This window comes from Hemicordylus capensis, chromosome 4 (assembly GCF_027244095.1).
Source record: "Hemicordylus capensis ecotype Gifberg chromosome 4, rHemCap1.1.pri, whole genome shotgun sequence".
NCBI lineage: Eukaryota > Metazoa > Chordata > Lepidosauria > Squamata > Cordylidae > Hemicordylus > Hemicordylus capensis.
Genome location: NC_069660.1, coordinates 206,908,871 through 206,921,242, shown reverse-complemented (window position 1 = coordinate 206,921,242; position 12,372 = coordinate 206,908,871). Strand labels below are relative to the sequence as shown.

At 45.1% G+C, this 12,372-nt stretch overlaps 1 protein-coding gene across 1 annotated transcript in view; it reads left to right on the top strand.

The window, feature by feature from the left end:
* The first annotated feature begins 1,923 nt into the window (after positions 1-1,923).
* SLC22A23 (solute carrier family 22 member 23) overlaps positions 1,924-12,372 on the top strand; it is a 207,972-nt gene continuing 197,523 nt past the window's right edge. The window contains exon 1 of the mRNA XM_053243660.1: positions 1,924-1,942. The gene's annotated coding sequence lies outside the window, so the exon portion shown is untranslated. The remainder of the gene's footprint in view (positions 1,943-12,372) is intronic.

Below are 12,372 nucleotides of genomic sequence, written 5' to 3'. Positions count from 1 at the left end.
GGCAGGTGGGAATAACCACAAAAAGGAAATCACATCCTACCTCCATTACTAAGCCTGAGGAGTCAAAAGCTGGAGAGACCTGTGGTGGGCAAGGGCAGCCAGCGCTGGCCACCCTGCCTCCCTCCCTCCCTCCTTCCTGCCTGCCTGCCTGCCAGCACTAGAGTTCCAGCTTCAGTGAGGCCTGCACAGAGGCCTTGCTGGAAGCCCCGCCCAGCTGAGAGGCAGAGACTGCAGCCCTTCGCTCTCCTGGCCAGAGCAGGAGGGCTAGCAGGAGAGGGGACCAGCAGGCATGGGGGACTGGCTAAGGGACCTGGGGGGGGGGGCTCCAGGTCCTGTGGGCCTAGAGACATTTGTCTCCCCTTGCCTAATAGCACCTACACCCCTGCTGTTGGATTTGCATTATTTAAACAATCTTCAAGGACAGCCCTAAGCTTAGCCCTCAATATCGTCCACATTCCTTCCACAAAAGAAATAATGTGTCACAAACCCTTCCTTTATGACTTTCAAGCATGGAACAGTGAGCATCATTTAACAAACTGAGATTTTGCGTCTAAGGAAACATGCATATGGCTGTGCTGCTATTCCTTACAATTAAGGTTTTTATCAATACCCCAAGTTTATTGCAGATTACTGTTAGCATGTTCTTCTCCTGTGGATTGTTCTAAACCAGTGATTCTCAAACTTGGGTCCTCAGGTGTTATTGGACTTCAACTCCCATAATCCCCAACCAAAGGCCACTGAGGCTGGGGATTATGGGAGTTGAAGTCCAATAACACCTGAGGACCCAAGTTTGAGAATCCCTGTTCTAAACATTTTTTGACTGAATACTATTACAGAGCATGAATAAGATGCACTGGTATATTAATGGTGGCCAAACCACTGCTACTGCTGCCTGAGCTTTGCTGTATAATATCAGATAACCAGAAATGCTTCCTGATGATATATATTTCTTATTCACATGGAGTGGTTAGGATTTAGTCTTCAAATATTTTTTCAGTGCTACTTCAGCCCTAGTGCACATGGAAAGTATCTGATTTGTAAGAATTCAGATGTAGATTTGTATATTCAGGTCATCTAAGTGTAGGTCTCATAGCATATATTATCAGATAATTAACTTAACTTGTCCTAATGTAATCTACTTCTACCCACCCCAGATTAGCTAGTTCTGGAATCTGGAGTCATTTTGCATCTGGCTCTGCTTCCCGTCTTAGGGCAAATTCAGACACAACACAGAATTGAGGGTCCAATGGACCTGAGGTTCTGCCCCCCCCCCGCATTTACCTGTCTCGATGCAGACACAAGTGCTGGCCTCCTCTCTGCAGTCTGAGAACCTGCAGAGAGGAGGGGGAACTGGCTGCCAAGCTTCATCTTTTGATTGATGGGCAGCCACAGCAGCCAATCAGGATGGAGAGAAGGAGGAGCTTCCTTTCCTCAACTCTGGTCCCCGGGAAGGCTGCCTCCGTTGCTGAATTTGGACATAATAGAGGCAGCCACAAACTGAAGGCCCAAGCAGTGAATCTCACTTCAAACCAAGGGTTCAAATTGGAGTTTGGTGAGTGAACTCAGGTTGTGTCATTTTGCAAATGAATCTGGAGTCATTTTGCTTTTGGCTCTACTTCCAGGCTTAGGGAGAATTCAGACATAATGTCCTCCGCCTCCCCAAGCTCTTACCTGTCCGAATTAGGACGTAAGCGCTGGCCTCTTCTCTACAGTCTGTGAGACTGCAGAGAGGAGGGAGAACTGGCTGCCAGGATTCCTCCTTTGATTGATGGAAAGCCACATCAGCCAATCAGGATGGAGAGAGGGAGGAGCTTCCTTCCCTCAACTCCGGTTCCAGGGAAGGCTGCCTCCATTACTGAATTTGGACAGAATGGAGGCAGCAGCAAACTGAAGGCCCAAGCAGTGGGCCTCACTTCAAACCAAGGGTTCGAATTGGAGTTTGGTGAGTGAACCCTCAGGTTGAATTAGGGTCCGAACTGTGGTTTCCCGCATTTTGACGTTCAGGTTTGGGGACCTCTGACTGCTCTGCCTCCGGTTCCCTGTTAAGTCTGAATCCGACCACTATTTTGCATTTAGCTGTAGATGCTCAAGATAAAAAATAAACAGAATAGATCCTGTATGCCTCCAATCTGCCCATACCTAAGCTAGACCACTTGATTTGCCCCATGAGGTACACTTCCATTCACCCCTGCTAGTGCTAACTGTGTCAAGAGGCACATTTTTAACGTGGTGATGCTCTTTATTGAGCAGGTGGATAGTAACCGGCCCTATCCACCCCTAGCACAGTACCTCCAGTGACTGTTGCTGGTGTCTATCTTATGTTTATTTTGGATTGTGAGCCCTTTGGGGACAGGGATCCATGATTTATTTGTTGTTTCTTTGTGTGAACTGCTTTGGAAACTTTTGTTGAGGAGCGGTATATAAATATTTGTTGTTGTTGTTGTTATTGCAAAATATGAACCTGTTTCCATTCCTTTGATGATACACGGCTCTTCTACTGCTTTGCTTTCCCCTGGCGCACTCTGTCCTGAACCTTTAGGCCTCCATCGTAGGAAAACAGCCTCCCAGAAGGGATCTTGTTATTCGGAAGTGTGTAACCGATACAAATAGACAGCATAGAGGGAGGGAATATTTGGAACTAGGACTGAGACTGACTTTGCAAACTACGAATTACTATCCTGCATTTGTACAACATGCCTTGAAATAATTATTCAAATTAAACTGTGAGGTACCCTGCCAGAGAGGCATCATTTTAAGCTTCTGGAAAGAACAACATTCTGTTCAATTCAAAGGCACTGCTGAATTCAAGGCACTATTTCCCCCACCCCCTCCAAACACAGAGGATCTCATCAGCTGTCTTTTGAACAGCAATGAAAAGAACAGACAGCAGTCATAATCTCTCTCTCTCTCTCCCTGAGTAGAGTACCCCCTACGATTTCCATTTCCCTTCTGAGTAGATTAGGTGAGATTAAACAACTAATTGCTTGGAGGCAGTCTGCAGCTTTTAAATGGTGAAAGAATCTGGATTTAAATGTTAATTTGCTGCAGATAAAAGTTTTTAATCAACATCAAAATACCTTAATGTTAGTAGTAGACAGCATTAATTGCTATTTGTTTATACACATGGCTGGAAGTCCTCACTGGAGGTCACAAAGTTAGAATTTGAGAATATAAAAAACATGTTGGTTATACTGATTAAAAATTGAAGGGTGAGAGAAAGAAGATAACTGCTGTATAATTTGTGGCTGCTTGTAGAGAGCATTAAATTGCTCTGCTATCATTCAGCACCATTTTAAATTATTCAGGTATATTCACTACCAAATACATTTTGTACAGCATGCTTATGTGGGTCTTAGAAGTTATTTCCCCCTCCTATAAATGACTTACAAGTTTCTGCCAAGCCAAAGATCTCTAACATGTTCTTCAGACAACCAAAGTGGTGGCTATACACATGAACATCACCAGACGGAGTACACTGATATCAAATTGATTACATTATTGGTGCAACAAGGTGGAAGAGCTCAGTTATAACAGCAAAGACATGACTGGGGGCTGATTGTGGAACAGATCATGAATTGCTCATATGCAAATTCTGAGTCACGCTAAAGCAGAAAAACAAAGCTATCCAGCTTCCACAATATGATCTTGAGAATGAACCCACCATTTTCAAGGAGAACATCAGGAATCACTTTAAAGTTCTGAACCTCATTGATAGGGGACCAGAGGAACTGTGGAATGAAACCAAAGAAGTTCTTAAGGATGAATGTGAAAAGAGACTGCCAAAGACCAAGAAACAGAAGAAAGCAAAATGGATGTCAGAACAGATGGTGGAAATTGCCTAGAAGAGGAGAGAAGCCAAAGTCAAGAAAGATAAAGACCTCAGGAAGGAACTTAACAGGGAATTTCAGAAAGCTGTTAGAAGAGACAAGGAGCAATACTGCAATGACATCTGTAAAGACCTTGAGGATGGAAATCGACACAGAAAAACAAGGGAGGTTTTCCAAAAGATCTCTGAACTCAGAGGGAGGTTCCCACCTCAAATTGGTATGTTAAGAGATGCCAAGGGACAGATAGTAACTGATTCAGAGAAGATCAAACAGAGATGGAAGGAGTATACTGAAAATCTATACAGCAAGGATATTCTAGAAGATATTCCTTACTTGCAAGAACCTCTAGTACGGGAAGATGAAGTTAGAGCAGCACTCCAGTCATTACCAAGTCAGAAGGCTACAGGAATTGATGGAATAGCTACAGAAATATGGCAGGCAACAGAAGAAGAATCAGTCAAGGCTCTAACCAAACTATGCCAGCAAATTTGGAGAACAACACAGTGGCTAACAGATTGGAAGAGGTCAGTCTACATACCCATACCAAAGAAAGGAGACTCAACAGGTTGCACAAACCATCGCACAATATCCTTAATTTCACATGCTAGCAAAATAATGCTCAGGATCATCCAACTCAGATTAGAGCCCTATGTGGAAAGGGAAATGCCAGATGTTCAAGCTAGTTTCAGAAAATGCAGAGGAACAAGAGACACCATTGCTGATGCACGCTGCATAATTGAGAAAGCCAAAGAATACCAGAACAAAGTCAATATGTGCTTCATAGACTACAGAAAAGCCTTCGATTGTGTCGACCATGTCAAGTTGTGGAATATCCTTAGGAAAATGGGCATCCCAGAACATCTCATTGTTCTCATGAGAAATCTACACACAGGACAGGAAGCCACAGTCCAGACAGAACATGGTGAAACAGACTGGTTCCAGATCGGCAAAGGAGTAAGACAAGGCTGTCTACTTTCTCCTTATTTATTCAATTTATATGCTGAACATATACTGAGAGAAGCTGGATTGGAAGAAGATGAGCGTGGTTTTAAAGCTGGAGGAAGAAACATCAATAACTTGTGTTACATTGATGACACCACTCTGATAGCTGAGAATGTGGATGATCTGTGAGCTGTAGTAATGAAAGTCAAGGAGCAGATGAAAAAATGGGACTATGACTAAATGTAAAGAATACGAAACTAATGACAACGGATACAGCAACCTGCCTCAGAATTGATAATAAAGTCATTGAAGAGGTGGATAGCTTCTGCCTTTTAGGATTCACCATCAACAGTAAAGGATCCAGCAGTCAAGAAATACACCGCAGACTAGCACTTGGTAGGGTTGCAATGAAGGCCTTTGAAAAAATATTTAGATGCCGTGATGTGTCTATACCAGTGATTCTCAAACTTGGGTCCTCAGATGTTATTGGACTTCAACTCCCATAATCCCCAGCCTCAGTGGCCTTTGGTTGGGGATTATGGGAGTTGAAGTCCAATAACACCTGAGGACCCAAGTTTGAGAATCACTGGTCTATACCTTCAAAGATTGGGATTGTTTGGACAATGGTTTTGCCCATGACATGCTATGGATGCAAACGCTGGACTTTGAAGAAGTAAGATAGAAAAAGTATTGATGCTTTTGAACTTTGGTGCTGGAGAAGACTTTTAAGGATACCATGGAAAGCCAGGAAAACAAACAGATCATAGAAGAAATCAATCCAGAATTCACTGGAGGCACAAATGCCCAGACTCAAACGATCATACTTTGAACACATTATGCGAACCCCCATCTCCCTTGAGAAGACCATAATGCTGGGAAAAGTTGAAGGAAGGAGAAGAAAAGAATGACCATCAGTAAGCTGGATGGACTCAACAGCAATGAATGCACCACTGTGAGACCTTAAAGGCCAAGTTGAAGACAGATCATCCTGGAGAGAATCTATCTATGTGGTTGCTAGTCAACACTGATTGATTGACAACAATCAATCTTGGGAACCATTTCTCCCCAAGGCCTTCTGTAAAAGACCCCTTTTTATTTAGTAATATGTAGCTACAATCAGGCTTCTAAGTAATTTGCGATTACAATGATCAAGCTCAGAAATTGATATTGGACTCATAATTCAATACCTTGAGATTGACAGTCTTCATTATTATGTTTTAAACAGGTTTCTAGCCCTTATGGTTGAACTGATTGGTGTTAAAATATGTAGGCAAAGCCTGGTGAAATCTCTAAGGAAGAGGCCGATGAATGAGCAGCATTTCTGTAGTCACGGTATGGGGCTTCAAAGTCCTGCATAGCACTTTGCCCTTCTCTACATCTAGCAGAAGCATGCAAAACAGACAAGTGTATGCACATTTCTTATTGTTTATTGCAAATTTCCCCTAAACAAACACAAGTTTTGTTCTCACAATAAATTGTGCATGCTAGTGAAATGTATTAATTTGCACCATAGCTTCTGCAGCCAAGATTTCAGATTTGTAGGTCATCCCAGCTGATGGGATCTACCTCTGGGGTTTGCTCCTGCAAAGTCAGGATAAGAAATGCAAAGGTTTGACCCCATCCCATTGGCCTCTGCCACATTTATAATTGTACTTCACTGCTTCTTGCTGTCCCTTTCTGCTCTTCTGCCTTTTTTTTTTTGCAATACACATGTGCACAGGGTTGTAGCTACTATTGGGCAAGGGGAGACATTTGTCTCTGGGCCTGCTGCCTCGAGGGCCCCCCAGGCAAGTCACATGATAATCACCCTGGCTCCCCAGCACCTGCGCTTCCTTTGGTGTTCTGGCTGGGGGTATTCCTTTGCTCTCTGTCTCTCTTGAGTCCCCTCCATCCTTACCCCATCTCCCTTTTGCTCCTCCTTCCTGACCCCATCCTGGCCCTGTCCAGCCTGCCTTCTCTGGCATTGGTCAGGGCTCTCATTGGCTGGCGGGTGGACGCATGACGTGTCAGAGCCCTTCCACACATGGAAGCATGTTCACAGGGGCGTATAATATTTATAATTCTAAAAGGGGCAGGCTTTATCTGAAATATTACAGAGGGATAACATGTTTCTTTTTCTGTGGGAATCTCTGCTTTCTATACATTTATGGAATATGTATACTGACTATAGAAATCATCCTTTTAAAGAATACTTCATTTACACAAAATGCCAATTCAAATCTAACCGGGATAAATACTTTCTCTTAATGTCATAAAGTGGGACTCTCTTGCTCAAATATCAGTTCAGAAGTACTGTTACAAAATATTTGTAATACCAGAACAGCATGTCTTTCTCTAGTAGTTTCTCTAGTTGGGATGTGTGCAATGATTACTGTTCTTCATTGATACTGTTGTATTAGTTGGGTCTGCTGTTCTGTTGTTGTCTACACCTTGTAACTGTAGTTGGGATATGTGCAATGATTAAAGTTCCTCATTGATTCTGTTGTATTAGTTGGTTCTTCTGTTATTTACACCTTGTAACTAGTTGGGATAGTTAGCAGAGACATCGGGCAAGGAGAAGGAGAGAAAATCAGTGGGTGGGGGGCATTTTAAAATCTCGTCTCTGGGCCCACTCCAACCTTGCTGTGCCCCTGCATGTGCCAATAAATATCACCAGAGAAGCAGCAGTACTGCTCAAATCACAGCAGGGGTAGATGCAATGCCCTCATTAGCTTCTGTTTTTAGAAAGCTATGGTTGGTTACAATTGGCAGGGAGTCAAGGGGTGCAGCCCACAGATTTCTTCCCCCCATAATTCTAGTACTGAGTAAGGGACGAGAGACACACTGAGGAACCAATATGCTTATTAGCCTGTAGTCCTGTTTGCAGGTGGATGCACCAGCATTCCTCTTCGCTTCGATCCATACAGGACAATCTCAAACCACACACAGAGTGGTGCTCCAGATGTAAAATGCACCAACCGACAGCAAATTATAGAAGAGACCACAAGAGCTCTTTTCAAGTCAGATGAGAGAAACACATAAAATAGCAGTCAGCATGTGCATTGTAATTAATTGGTAATAACAAGTAATTAATTTCCTCAGTGCTGTCAGAACCTACAGAGCTGTACATGTGTTCATTTTAAAAGTGAACCTGGGTACAGGGCCTCTCAAATGCAAGGTACAGATAGGAAGTGTGTTGAGCATAATATGTACATGCATATAGATCAGTACATGCATAGACTGTACACAGATTGGACCGTGCTGCACATAATATGTGAATAGGACTTATGCATTGCTTTTTAATCGTTCTGCTCTTAGCAGCTGTTAGCCTTGCACTGTGTTGTTATAGAGCTGCTTTATTATTGCATTTTAATTTTTACAATTTTATTTCTGTACACCACCCTTATATCATTGATAGAGGGTGGTACAGACATTTGTAAAACAAAAACCAAATAAATGATGAGAAGCACTCTTCTCATCCTCTTTACATGGTCCAAGGCTTGAACAAATGTCCAGATTGTCCAGTGATTGGTCCTTCCCTGGAATGTAACCCTTATCATTGTTTCTAAAGCTCCTAGTTCACTGGGACACAACAAGCTCTGATGAGAGAACTGCTGCTAGCCCTGATGAGCTTCTGTCCTTGTATATGACCATGGTTAACACATAATCATCACTTTCCTTCCAGTCCATGCAAGGCTTCAAAAGCTTGTTTGCAAACTGCAAGATTTCTGCATGGAATGATCATTCATGTTGTATTACTAATAACTAGCTGATCCCGCACAGAGCATCTGTGCAGTTGTGTACTGAGCCTGTGGCATCCCCCTGCAGTGCTCTCGCTCTCTCGCTCCCCCTGCAGCGCTCTCTTTCTCCCGCTCCCCCCGCAGCACTCTTGCTCGCCCGCAGCGCGCTCGCTCGCTCCCTCCCCCGCAGAGCGCTCACTCGCTCCCTCCCCCCGCAGCACACACGCTCACTCTCCTCTGCAGCTCGCTCGCTCTCCCCCTGCAGCTCGCTCGCTTGCTCTCCCCCTGGAACTCGCTCGCTTGCTCTCCCCCCCGCAACTCGCTCGCACTCTCTCTCCCCCACAGCTCACTTGCTCGCTTTCTCTCCCCGCAACTCTCCGCATTGGCCAGGCCAGGGCCAGGCCATCCTGCCGCCGCTTCCCACCTCCTCCTCCTGGCTGGTAGGGCTTTGCCTGCCGTCTGCCCACCTCCTCGCCGCCGCCATTATTTCTCCCCATCACCGCCTCCTCTTCCTGGCCGGTGGGGCTTCACCCACCATCCACCCACCTCTTCTAGCTGAAGGGGCTTCGCCAGGAGGCCCTCCACCTCTGCATCCTGACCGCTGCCATTATCTCTCTCCACTTCAATGCTGGAACTCTTGCATGCTCTAGAGCATCTGCGCGTTAGTACTTGATTGCTCCTCTCACCTCAGAGATCTCCCCACCCTCACCTGGTCTGCACTCCTGCTCCTCCTCCATTCTGTTGCTTCCATCCCCCTCACCCTTCTAGGTCGTGGCTGCAGCATTGCTGTCGCCTATTGGCCAAGCTGCAGCCCCCTATCCCCAGAGACCTCCCCACCCCCACCTGAGCCCTGCTCCTTCTCCTCCCTACAGGAGCAGCAGCAGTGGTTGACCGGGCTGTTCCTCGCTGCTGCCACCACCATGACTACTCATTCCCCTCAGGTTGCTGACATGCCGAGGCCCATCCCCTGCCTGCCTGCCTCCCTATGACAATGGCCTTGGTAGCCCCAAACAGCAGCAGTGCCTGACTGGGCCCTTCCTTGCTGCTAGTGCTGCCATGGCTGCTCATTCCCCTCAGACTGCTGACAGGTTCAGGCCCATCCCTTGCCCTTCCCCCTCCCTTCTCTCTTCCCCCTCCCTTCTTTTTCGCTGTCTCTCTCCTCCACTCGCTCTTCCCCACTCTTTCTTCCCCCTCCCTTCATGTTTTCTCTCTCTCTCCCTCCCTCCCTGAGTTAACAGATTTTGTTCATCTTGTTTCCTCATGTAATTCACACAACGGCATCCTCCTTCTCCTGATGGGGCTCTTTCCTCCCTCATGGCCCGGCCCGTCTTTTTGCAGACCCCTGCCTGCTATCCTTTTATATAGAGAGATTCCTCTCCTCTACAATCAAGAACATCTTCCGACCAGTAACAGTTGCATTCCAACTGACTTTAACCATCACAGGCTCCTCCTCCTTATCTGCATAGGGAATCCCCACTGACCAATCACCATGGTGCTTCTGCTCTCACAGGCTTCTTCTCTCTATCTACATATGGAATCCCCACTGACCAATCAAGTGCTTCTGCTTGCAAACTCTGTCAGCCAGTCACCTCCTTTCTACCACGACCCCCACGCATGGCCCGTCTTGGAGAATTAATAATATAGACATTTATATCCTGCCTTTCCACTTTTGGAAAAATGCCCAAAGCAGCTGAGCTGTTGTTGCATGTCAGCAGATCATAACATGTGATGATCCTACATACATGTAGAACAGTATGGCCGGCTTTGGACATAATGTCAAATCAGGGGCAACCGCTCCAGAGGTTGATGATCATGGTTATCTGAATCCATGAATGCACGGTTTCATCATTGAACCTCATTTCAGTTTTCGTCTCCAAACCTGAATTCGAACCTTTGGTTTTCTTTGAGTTTAACCACTGAAACCTCAGGTTTGAAGGCGACATCATATCATTCAGACTCTGTTGCCAGCATCTCCGGTTTGTGCATGCTGCACAATGGAGTTGTGCATGCTGCACAAACCGGAGTTAAGGGTAGGAAACTCCTTCATCTCTCCTTCACAGTTAGCTGCCGTGGCTGTCCTTCATGTGAAGGAGGAAGCCTACACTCAGCCAGTTCCTCCCCCACTGAAGTCTCCCAGTCTGCAGATCGGGATCATCTGGTAGCATGGGCGGGGGTGGTGGTGGTGGAATGGAGCAAACTCCAGGTCTGTTGGACCTGCGGTTTGCCATTATGTCCGAAGTCAGCTTATATGTTCATGTCCAGCCCCAGCATTCACTCTTCTCTCTGCTGACCCCCATGTTGGCTTCTCCCTTCCTTCCTCACAACCAACACAAGGGGTCTTTTGTTTTCTCTCCAGAACATTTCCTTGGTTTCATTTATTGCAGAGTTCTCAAAGCAGCAGAGTAAACTTTGTATTTGCCCCTCCTGGAACAAATTAAACATTTTCCCACCATTCATAATGATAGGAGAATGCCACCTCCACTAGAATGCTAGGATACCACCTAGGTTAATCACCAAGGAAGTCTAACACAGACACTTTGAATTTCAGAAGAGGAATCTTCTCCAAACTGAGGAGTATGATGAAAAGAAAACTGAAAGGGAAGATCAGGAGAGTCACTTCGCTCCAGAATGCATGGAGTGTACTTAAAACCACAATACCAGAAGCCCAGTTAGATTGTATACTCAAAAGGAGTAAAGGTACCACTAAGTCCAGGAGGATGCCAGCATGGCTAACAGGTAACATCAAGGAAGTTATAAAAGGGGAGAAGACTTCCTTCCGAAATTGGAAGGCCTGTCCAAATAAAGAGAACAGAAAGGAGCACAAATTCTGGCAAAAGAAATGAAAAGTGACAATAAGGGAGGTGAAAAGAGAATTTGAGGAACATTTAGCTAAAAATATCAAGGGGAATAACAAAAATTTCTTTAACTATATCAGAAGCATGAAAACCTCCAGGGAGGCGGTTGGATCATTAGACAATGAGAGGCTGAAAGGGATTATTAAGGAGGATATGGAGGTTGCAGAGAAGCTAAATGAGTTCTTTGCGTCTGTCTTCACGGCAGAGGATACTGAGCATATACCTATTCTTGAATCAGGCTTTTCAGGGATGGAGGCTAAAGAACTGAGTCAGAAAGAAGTGACAAGAGATGATGTTCTAAACTGTCTGGAAAAACTGAAAACTAGCAAATCGCCAGGGCCGGATGGTATCCATCCAAGAGTCCTCAAAGAACTCAAATGTGAAATTGCCGACCTCCTTGCTAAAATATATAACTTATCCCTGCAATCAGGCTCTGTACCGGAGGACTGGAAAGTAGCCAATGTAACACTGATTTTCAAAAAGGGATCCAGGGGCGATCTGGGAAATTACAGGCCGGTTAGTTTAACGTCCGTTCCAGGCAAATTGATGGAAAGCATCCTCAAGGATAAAATTGTAGAGCACATAGAATAAAATTGGAAAGCACATAGAAGAACACGCCCTGCTGGGAGAGAACCAGCATGGCTTCTGCAAAGGTAAATCTAGCCTCACCAAACTTTTGGAGTTCTTTGGGAGTGTCAAGAAGTGTGTGGATCAATGTGATCCAGTTGACATAGTATACCTGGACTTCCAAAAAGCTTTCGACAAAGTTCTTCATCAAAGACTCCTAAGAAAACTTAGCAGATATGGGATAAAGGGACAAGTACATGTGTGGATTCCTAACTAGTTGAAGGACAGGAAACAGAGGGTAGGTATAAATTGTAAGTTTTCACAATGGAGAGAAGTAAGAAGTGGGGTCCCCCAGGGATCTGTACTGGGACTGGTGCTTTTTAATTCATTCATAAATGCTCTAGAAGTAGGGGTAAGCAGCGAGGTGGCCAGATTTGCAGATGATACCAAACTCTTTTGGGT